This window comes from Sapajus apella, unplaced genomic scaffold, assembly GCF_009761245.1.
Source record: "Sapajus apella isolate SASKATOON/1434 unplaced genomic scaffold, GSC_monkey_1.0 scaffold38, whole genome shotgun sequence".
NCBI classification, from domain to species: Eukaryota; Metazoa; Chordata; class Mammalia; order Primates; family Cebidae; genus Sapajus; species Sapajus apella.
The window spans coordinates 7,523,436-7,532,565 of NW_022436978.1; the positions used below are offsets into that span (position 1 = coordinate 7,523,436).

The following is a 9,130-nucleotide window of genomic DNA, read 5'->3' on the forward strand; positions in this document are numbered from 1 at the left end:
ACAGCTATCCATACTCACCACACACCACACATACACACACAGACTTGAACATACACCCAAACACACACATTCACACACACACAGTAACATATACAACCCCTCCACACCACACATACACCCCACACACTCACCACACCCTCCCCAATACAGTCATCACACCCACACACTCATACACCCATACTAATCACACACCCACACATCACACATCCACACACATTCACCACACACCCACTCACACTGACCACACATGCTCTCACACACTCATACCATACACACAACATACATGCTCACTCACACATATGCATACCCACAGCACACACACACCTACACCCACTCACACCCACTCACACACACGCCACACCCACACACAGGCACTCACCACACACACAACATACGCACTCACTCACACATGTACATACCCACTCACATCGCACACACACACCCATACACCCACCACACACACCTACACCCACTCACCCACACACGCACACTCACCACACACACAACTACATGCCCACTCACACATGTACATACCCACTCACACCACACACACACCACACCCACAGGCACGCACACACCACACACACACTTCGCGTGTCCTGCAGCCCTGGCTCCACACCTCCAGAGAAGGGAAAGTCCCCCCCTCCCAAAGCAGCGCCTTCGGTCCTCGGGCAGCCCTGAGTGCGTGAGCCCTCCTCTCCATCCTGAGTCTGAATTCACCTCCCCATAACTTTTCCCCTTCTAACTCAGAAAGGGTTTAGAAAGTTCATTCATTCAACAAACAAACAAGACAAAACTGCAAATCGAAGCCCCCTTGGAATGTCTCGGGGCGCTGAGATCCGAGCAGGGGCCGGAGGCTGAAGGCAGGCCCCCAGTCCCTCTGCCTCCGCTCCCAGGGCGGGGGTGTGAGCGAGGGCCCCATCGCAGTCCTCGGCACCTCAGCAGCCTGCGGAATTTCTAGCCTTGGGGTCCTGAAGGGGCCAACCCTGCAACCTGGGGGGCGGATTTTGGCCGCGCCTGGGCTCTGAAGGTGGGTGTAGTTCAGGGTCATTTTGCAATCTTCGGAGGCCTTGCCGAGGCCCTCTCCCGACCTGTGACCCCAGTGACATCCAGGGACGTTGGGGACACGTGAGGGGAGGAGCCACTGCCTGGGACTTTGATCAGCGTGGGGGGCTGGATTGAGCTGACCACAGGCCACACCAGGCTCCGCTCTGCTCCCGAGGAAGACCGGGCAGCCCGGCGCCACCTGCTCAGCTCTCACGGTAGGCTCCTGGGGTCTCTAAAGGGCTCCTGCATCTGCAGGGACGTGGGGGCGGGAGCGGGACTTGCGATCTCCCCGGTTTCAGAGCATTCCGCAGCTGCAGACAGGCTGCAGTTCCTGGGGGGCCCTGCCCCGGGAGGAGAAGTCCCAGAGGTTCTCGGCCAGGGTTCCACTGGGAAGAGGCAGGAGGAAGGTGGGGTGGGGTGCGGGGCTGGTGATTGTGAGATGAAGAGCACTGGGTCTGCCTGCAGGGAGCTCGTAGTGAGCAGAGGATAAGCAGCGCGACCAGATGCCTAGGTTGGCCTGGTTCTGCCTAGTTTATACTTGTCATCTTAGCTTAATAATAAATGGTATTAACTATTTATTAATACTATGTTAATACTAAATGTTGTTATGTTTTATTAATATCATTACTGTTTTTTTTTTGAGAGGGGGTCTTGTTATGTTGCTCAGGTTGGTCTTGAACTCCTGGCTTCAAGCGATCCTCCCACTCAGCCTGCTGAGTAGCTGGGATTACAAGCGCACACCTCCGCACCCAGCTCAGGCGCAAAGATGCGTGGCTCCCCGTTTCCTTCCCAGAAGCGGCTGGCTCATATGATCAAATTTATGGTCATATAAACCTGCAGGGAGCTGCCTTTTATGGAACATTCAGTATTTGCCAGGCACTGGGTTAAGGGTATTATATTTACTACCTTATTTAGCATATTTATCATCCAATGGAGTGCTAATTTTAACCCTAAGGGCAGATGTGTTAATTAAGGAAGGAAAAACTGAGGCTTAGAGAGTTGGAGTGATTTGCCCAAGCCCCCACGGCTAGCAAGTGATGGCGTCAGAATCTGATCCCAGCTTGGGTCACTGGCGGAGCGAAAGTGCTTTCCCCTGCTACTAAGCAGGATGAGAGTGAGGCCTGAGATGCAAAGTCACTGAAGGCCGGGAACACATTCCCTTCAATTCACCATGCAGGGCCCTGTTGCCTTTTCAGTGCCTAGCCCTGAGCCAGGTGCTGGGGTGGAGAGCCGCTCACAGAGACGGCTCTGTTTTCTAATTTTTTGAAAACTAGACCCTGTAGTCTAGTTCTGAAGATTGCAAAATGACCCTGAGCATGACCCTGGAGGCTGCAGTGAGCCGAGATTGTGCCACTGCACTCCAGCCTGGGTGACAAGAGGGAAACTGTCTCAAAAAGAAAAAGAAAAAAATAGAGGATAGTCAAGGAAGGCTTCATGGGGTAAGCGTGACTTTCGCTGGCCTGGGAGGGTGGGTATAAACCAGGAGGGTGGCATAGTGCCCAGTTCATGACCGCCTCTTAGTGCAACCTGTCAGCTGTCTTCTCTTCCAGAACACTCACACAGCTGATAGACAAGCTCCCTTGGGCCTTTGCAACATCATTGCCTGGAAGGAAAGAGTCACGTAAGCACCTACTATGTGTGTGGAACTGTGCTTTGCGTTTTCACATTAATCTCAATATTTAGAATAAAATAGGTTTCAGCCTTACAGCAAAAGTGATATGTTTCTCACCTAAAAATGTAGAACATACATTTTTTTTTTTTTGAGAGGGAGTCTTGCTCTCTGTCACCAGGCTGGAGTGCAGTGGCACGATCTCAGCTCACCGCAAATGTTGTAACCGAGCGAGTACAGAATCACCACTGAGAAAAAAGTAAGCCAATTCAGAGGGTCATTTATTGCTGGCGACCACGGAGGACGAGTGTCTCTCCAACCCGTGGCCCTGAGCTCAGGGGGAGCAAGGGATTTAAGCAGAAAACCCACATCCTGGTGGGGCACGGGGTTCTTTTTTTGCAATCGGCGTTATGCAGAGCAAGCTAGCCCTTTTTCACAGAAGCCAACGTCAGCAGCTATCGCAAGGAAAACGGGGCAGCAAACAGTTATCACAAAGGAAATAGGGCAGCAGTGACAACTTATTTTTGGAAAAACCGTTTTTCTTGGTGGTTGCAGGGTGCAGGGTTTAAGATGGCGTTGCTTAGGTTCTAACTCTGGGTCAGCTATGGCACACAACCTCCGCCTCCCAGGTGCAAGCTATTCTCCTGCCCTAACCTCCCAATTAGCGGGACTACAGGCACCTGCCACCACACCCGGCTAATTTTTGTATTTTTAACAGAGGTGGGGTTTCACCATGTTGGCCGGGATGGTTTTGATCTCTTGACCTCATGATTTGCCCACCTTGGCCTCCCAAAGTGCTGGGATTACAGGTGTGAGCCATTGCACCCGGCCTAGAACATATATTTTTAAGCAGAATGAAAAAATTAAAATCATCCACAAATCGATTTTTCAGAGGCAACCACCACAAATATATATACATATATTTTGAGATGGAGTTTCATTTTTGTTGCCCAGGCTGGAGTGCAGTGGTATCACCTTGGCTCCCTGCAATCTCCACCTCCTGGGTTCAAGCGATTCTCCTGCCTCAGCCTCCTGAGTATCTGGGATTACAGGTGCCCACCACCACGCCCAGCTAATATTTGTATTTTTGGTAGAGACAGGGTTTTCACCATGTTGGCCCGGCTGGTTTTGAACTCCTGACCTCAGGTGATCTGCCCACCTTGACCTCCCAAAGTTCTGGGATTACAGGCGTGAGCCACTGTGCCCAGCCCCACTGCAAATATTTTGTGCATAAGCTTCTATTATGTTTTCTGTGCACAAATACACCTTAAAAATGGAAAAGTAGCATTCTGGGATTTCATCTATTTCATTTAAGATATTGCAAATAGGCAGGCTGTGGAGGCTCATGCCTGTATTCTCAGCACTTTGGGAGGCCGAGGTGAGCAGATCACTTGAGGTCAGTAGTTCAAGACCAGTCTGGCCAACATGGTGAAACCCTGTTTCTACTAACATACAAAAATTAGCTGGGCATGGTGGCACACGCCTGTAGTCCCAACTACTCGGGAGACTGAGGCAGAGAATTGCTTGAACCTGGGAGGCGGAGGTTGCAGTGAGCCGAGGTCACGCCACTGCACACCAGTCTGGGCCATAGGGCGAGACTCCATCTCAAAAAAAAAAAAAAAAAGACATTGCAAACAACTTGTCAATAAATACACATCTATAATAATTTCTTTTTGTTTAAAATTTTTGTTTTTATTTTTGAGACAAGATCTCCCTCTGTCACCTAGGCTGGCATGTGGGAGTGCAGTCACTCACTGATCACTGCAGCCTTGACCTCCCAGGCTCAAGCGATCCTCCCGCCTCAGCCTCTCGAGTAGCTGAGACTACAAGCATGCACCACTATGCTGAGCTAATTTTTATAATTTTCTGTAGAGAGGAGATATTATCGTGTTGCCCAGGCTGATCTCAAACTCCTGGTCTCAAGTGATCCCCCTGCCTCTGCCTCCCAAAGCGCTGGGATTACAGACATGAGCCACTGAACCCAGCCTCTAATATAATTTGAAAGACAGCGGAGAGGATTTCCATTATATCCACGTAGCATAATTCATGTCGCCCATCCCTCATGCTGGGCATTTGTGTTGTTTCTGTTTTTCTGCTGTGGCCCAATGCCTGTTAGCTCATTAGGAGCCACAGTAGCCCTAATAAGGCTGTAATTCAGCTATTATGATGATGATTGTTATCGTGGTGTAGAGGCTGGGACTCTGGGAGGTGGCTTTACTCCCTGGGACACAACTGGGCAGTGGATGGGGTGGGCTGGCCAGGGCAGGAGCAGAGGCTGGCACCCAGCCCAAGCCCAACCCCCTCAGCCACTAGACTTATCTTGCTGGGTTGAAAGGAGAGGGGACCAGGTCTGGGGAGCAGGAGGTCTTCTTAGAGGACCAGCTGAGGCAGCCGGGGACTCTGGACGGGTCTCAGAGCGCAACTGGCCAAATCAAGCCCTGTTGGTGAGGCAGACCTCCACATAGCCAGGCTCAGGCAGCAGTCCCTGGATGTCTGGGGCCGGATTTTGGCCCCATCGCCCTGTGCAAGATGTGAGGCTTAGCTCTGTGGTATGTGACAGACCGGCTTGAGGCGTGCACAGAAATGTACCCTCCTAAGAGCAATTGAGGAGAGGAAGGAGTTCATTTGCACCCAGCCAACCCCTCCCTGCCCCCAAAAAGACCTGTTTAAAAAGCCAAACTTCCTTGGCTTGCCCAAAGCGTGGAACATTTTTGTGGGCATTTGCTGGCCTTCTTCCCAGATGAGGAGCAGAAAGCCTCTGGCTGCCGCCCCGCTGTGGTTTCAGGGTCAGCCCCCACAGTCCCCAGGCGGGGGCCCTTCCTTCTCCAGGGATCCCCAGTGACCTGCTTACTTGAGGGCAGGCTGGGGATGGGGCCCAAGTCCAGAGCCTCCCAGCCAAAGCCCTAAGAATCTGTGCTCCCCTAAACCAAGGACCAGACACTGACGCTTTCCCTTGGCTGAAGGAAAAGAGCCAGAAAGAGTGCCTTGGAGAGCCTCTCGTTCGCTCACAGTGGGGTGGCTGGGTGATCTCATGGGTTTCTCCCTAGCGAAGCTGACTGCTTCAGCACAGAGCTGGGGCCTCCCTGAGCTCGGAGCATCAGGGTCACTAACGTTGCAGGTCACGTGCTGTGTGCCAGGTCCTGAGGTTGGAACGTTCCATGCATTTTCTCATTCCTCCTCACAACATCCCCACCAAGAAGGTGGTGCTGTGCTCATTGTTTTAAAGAGGAGGAAAGCGAAACACGGAGAGGTTATGCGATGCAGTCGAGGACACAGAGCTAAGCTGGAGTGGGCTTAGGACATGAACCCAGACTGTCTGACTTGTAGCCACTCCAGAATGAGGTGAGGATGGGGCTTGGGCTGGGAGTGCACCGCCTGGAAACTGTCAGCATTCTGCGCCTTTACTGGGAGAACCATCCCTGTCTCCCCACCTCTCACTCCAGTAGACCCAGGCAAGAGGGGTCTTTCCCTGAACCTTAGAGAGCCCTGTTCTCATCCTCCTCCCCCCATGATACCAACCCCAAGGGGTACCAAGGGCACATGCCCATCTGGAGGCTGTGCCCCCATTTGAAACCACGCCTTGGGTACCCAGGACCTCAGCCTGCATGGGCTGCCTCCCCAGATCCATCTTCCCTAGGCTGGCCATGCCCCAGAATTCACAGCCTTAGGCCTGTGGAGTGTCCAGGGGCAGCTGTGTGGGGGATCTCTACTGATGGTGCAGGAGAGTGGGGGCGGGGAAAGAGAAGGGAATTGACGGTGGGTGGAGCTTCAGGTAGACGATGTTTTCCCTGGTGCCTACAGATACAAGGAGCGAGCCTGCCCACCCCACCCACTCCACTGCCCTGGGACAGAGCCTGGTGGTGTCAGGGCAAGCACCCTGCAGAGCCTGGGCTGTTAGGACTGGTCTTCGTTTTGTGTGCCCTTGGGCCAGCTCAGACTGTAGCTCCGGGAGCCCCAGTCTCCCGGCCCTGGGCACTTGTAGGTTTGCCCTGAGGATCAAGACGTATGTGTGGGAGCTTTGGGAACTGGCAGGTGGGAACTGATTCCTCAGCCAAACCCCCATGTCAGAGAGATGTCTCTCCCTCTGTCCGCCTCTCCGAGCCTTAGCCGACTAGCCTACACTTGACTTTCTCTGCCAACAGCACCATGGTTTTGCTTCAAGGCTTGAATTCCGGAGCTCCTTCCTTTGTTGAAAATAGTAAAGCACACTCTTTCCAAGTGACAGTGGATTCAAAGTTAGAGGCACAGCCCAAGGGAAGCCAGGAAGCAGCTGGGGTTCCTCAGCAGAGACACACGCTCCCCAACCTGAGCATTCCATGGTGTGCCTCTGGCTTTGGGCCTGTTTTCCTGATAGGAGTGAGGAACAAAACCAGATGTGGGCTCCACAAGCCAAGCCCTGCTGTCAACACCCCGGGATCTGCCTCACTCTCCCTGTGGGGTGGCTGGCCAGATGGTCTCGGGACCCACACGCCCCAGCGTTGTCCAGCCCATCATTCCCAGGGAGTACTTTCTGGAAATGACCTTTGAGAAACAACAATCAAAGGGGCTAGCAAGGAAGGGGGACTGCACAATGATCACATGGTAGCATGTTAAAAATAAGGGTTTGCCAGGCACGGGGGTGTACGCCTGTAGTCCTAGCTATTCTGGAGGCTGAGACAGGAAGATCACCTACACGCAGGAGACCAGGAGACTGAGGCTGCAGTGAGCTATGGTCGTGCCACTGCACTCCAGCCTCCTGGGTAACAGAGTGAAGCTCCGTCTCAAAAAAATGATAAAATTAAACAGAATTGCTCCCCTCTTACTCTCAGGAGGAATCGAGGCAGCTCTGGCAGCCTGGCTGGGGGTCGTTCATTCTGGGTTTGCCCATCCCACTGGGGGCGGCTGTGCCTCCCAAGCTGCTCTTCCAGCCTTGGAGAGCTCCATTCCACACAACCCGCCTGAGCCCACAGGAAGTCACCACTGCTCCGGGCATAGGGAGATGAGTACTCAGAAAAGACTGCCAGGAGAACCCATCATTCTGGTGCCTAAGCTGAGTGTGAAGGTGAAGACATGTACCTCCAGGTTCCTAGGGTCGGGGCGGCTTCTTTCAGGACCCCCAGGGTTTTGCGTAGGTGCCTCAGGGGCAGCCCAGGCGCTGGTGGCAGCTGTGCGTGTGTTGGAGGACAAGCGCTCCCCCATGCCTTTTCAGCCAGGCACACGGCTTTCTCTCTGCTCCCAGTCTCATGCTAACTCTGTAGCTGGAGTCTAAGGACACATTTGCCTGAGGCGTGTTCCTTTCCCTCACATGTCCTAAGTGGCAGGGATGTGTTCCTTTTCCTGGAAGGAGTGATTGATTGTAGGAATCAGATTGTAACCCCAGGCCCGCGGTTTTACTAGCAGAGGTCTTCCTTACACCTCCCCTGCCTCACTTAGCTATGCGTGCTTCAGAGCAGCCGAAAGGGGCTCTGCATTTTCTCAGGGAGGAGTCCTCCCCTCTCTAATGATGAGGCAGAACGTTCCTGGAAGGACTGAGAGTCACTGAGGGACTGAGTGGGAGAGGAAAGGGGGCTTCCCCGAGCCCTGAGTTTAATGGGAGACCTTCAACCAGAAGCTGAATTGCGAGGTGGATGAGGCATCAGCAGAGGGCAGCAGAGAGACAGCCAGTGAAGGGTGCTGGGGACCCAGATTTCTGCACCTGCGGAACCCATTTCGGGTATCCAATGGCAGCCTTTTACTGAAAAGAGGTTAGTTAAGAAAAATTAGGATTATGTTGTGAGAGGGCTTCTTCCTTTTTTTAATTTTGGTAAATTCAAGTGTATTCCATCTAAAGAGCATTTTGTTTTTAATTTTTTTTTTTTTGGTGTTGAAATAACCTTTTCTGTAATGATTGTGGCCTGCAACCTTTAACAATAGTTAATGTGGTTGGTTAATTACTCACTCTATGCCAGGTCCTGATGTAAAACTGTTACCTATGTATAGTCACTTAATCCATAAGAATTACCCGCACGAGGTGGGGACTATTATAACCCCCATTGCACAGATAAGGAAACTGAAGCACGGATGGACTAAGTAACAAGCGCAAGGTCACGTAGCTAGACAGTGATGGACCTAAGATTTGAACGCATGGAATCAGGACCACTCCAAGCCATGTGAGTAAGTGCTGTGAGTGGGAACAGTGGCAGCCTGGAGCACTCTGACAGGGCGGGGCCATGAAGCCCCAGCTGGTCTTGCCATGTGGAAATGAGGGCCCGCTGTCCCCAGATCATTCTGAAACCTAGACTTCTATTGTGATGTTTTCCAGTTTTTACATGTTGGCTACTGATCCTTATATGAAAAAGGTCTCTGAGGAATAAACAAAACATATTTGTAAGGTGCATTGCCAATTTGTGACCTGTGGGTAGATGCTAGCAGTTTTAAAAAGATTAATGTTGAGCAAATTAAAAGCTTGTTTCCCTCCCTACTTTTTTTTTTTTTTTTTTTTTTTTTTTTTTTTTG

At 52.0% G+C, this 9,130-nt stretch overlaps 1 protein-coding gene across 3 annotated transcripts in view; it reads left to right on the top strand.

Annotated features, from left to right (window-relative positions):
* Window positions 1-1,142: 1,142 nt before the first annotated feature.
* The window catches only part of CPN2 (carboxypeptidase N subunit 2), a 10,836-nt gene continuing 2,848 nt past the window's right edge, over window positions 1,143-9,130 (top strand). For 2 of the 3 annotated variants that reach the window (XM_032298220.1, XM_032298223.1), the window contains exon 1: window positions 1,143-1,262. The gene's annotated coding sequence lies outside the window, so the exon portion shown is untranslated. Of the gene's footprint in view, window positions 1,263-2,597; window positions 2,669-9,130 lie in introns of all 3 variants that reach the window. The other variant, XM_032298221.1, reaches the window with a different exon arrangement.